The sequence below is a fragment of the Gossypium hirsutum genome, chromosome A13 (assembly GCF_007990345.1).
Source record: "Gossypium hirsutum isolate 1008001.06 chromosome A13, Gossypium_hirsutum_v2.1, whole genome shotgun sequence".
Classification (NCBI taxonomy): Eukaryota; Viridiplantae; Streptophyta; class Magnoliopsida; order Malvales; family Malvaceae; genus Gossypium; species Gossypium hirsutum.
In genome coordinates this window covers 146,311-147,357 of record NC_053436.1, presented here as the reverse complement: position 1 = coordinate 147,357, position 1,047 = coordinate 146,311, and the positions used below count along the sequence as shown (strand labels likewise).

The window sequence follows — 1,047 nt, the reverse complement described above, 5'->3', positions numbered from 1 at the left end:
GTTAATTACAAGTTTTACTAGATGAATTTCAATGAAAAATGTTGAAAAAGGGCTAAATTGTGAAAGATGGTAAAGTGTGCATAAAGTTGTGATTTTGTGAAATTGAGGCCTGTTATGAGCATGAAATATGATTTAGTGAAGTTTGAAATTTAAGAATTTAGAGAATTTTATTTTTACGAGCTTAGGGACAAAAGTGGAATTTTTGAAAAGTTATGGGGAAAATGTAAATGATGATCCTGAAAGAGCAGAGTTCTAGCTTGATAATACTATCAGAGTGGCGCAGCGGAAGCGTGGTGGGCCCATAACCCACAGGTCCCAGGATCGAAACCTGGCTCTGATACCACTAAATGTAACACCCCTTACCCGAGACCGTCTCCGGAATCGAGTACGAGATGTCATCCAATTTAACTTACCGATTCGGAGCATAAAAATTTGCTTTTAAAATTAAATTCACTGTTCATAACAACACTATCCACCTGCGCAACTGTCACTAATTTAATTATAACTTGAGTTATGAAACTCAAAATTTAAATCCGTAAATTTTCTGTGAAACTAGACTCATATTCCTACTTACCATAAAATTTTCAGAATTTTTGACTTAGCACATTAGTACAGTTTATTCATTAAAGTATCCCCTGTTTCACAGCTCGACAGATCTGACCTCTTGGCGCTAAAAATCAAATATCTAATTGTACAGAATTCATATAAGTTTACCATTAATTTATTTTGAAAATAAACTCACTAAGGAATCTAAACATATAAATTATGACCTATAATTATTTCTGTAAAATTTATAATGATTTTCTAAAGTTAGAACAGGGGACTTCAAAAACCATTCTGAACCTGTCTCACTAAAATTTAAATATCTCAAAATATAAAATTTCTTTGCCTACACCGTTTCTTTCATGTAAAAATAGACTTGATAAGCTTTAATTCTATATATCATTCACCCTCTAATTCCATTTATACTATTTATGGTGATTTTTCACATTCACGTCACTGCTGCTGTCAAAGAAACTGCTTCTTTGAATTAGTTACCATTTAAAC

The 1,047-nt window shown here is 32.2% G+C and overlaps 1 non-coding gene across 1 annotated transcript; it reads left to right on the top strand.

Annotated features, from left to right (window-relative positions):
• Positions 1–268: 268 nt before the first annotated feature.
• TRNAM-CAU (transfer RNA methionine (anticodon CAU)) lies at positions 269–340 on the top strand. Its single transcript has one exon. It is a non-coding gene; the product is annotated as a tRNA-Met (tRNA).
• The last annotated feature ends 707 nt before the right edge of the window (positions 341–1,047 follow it).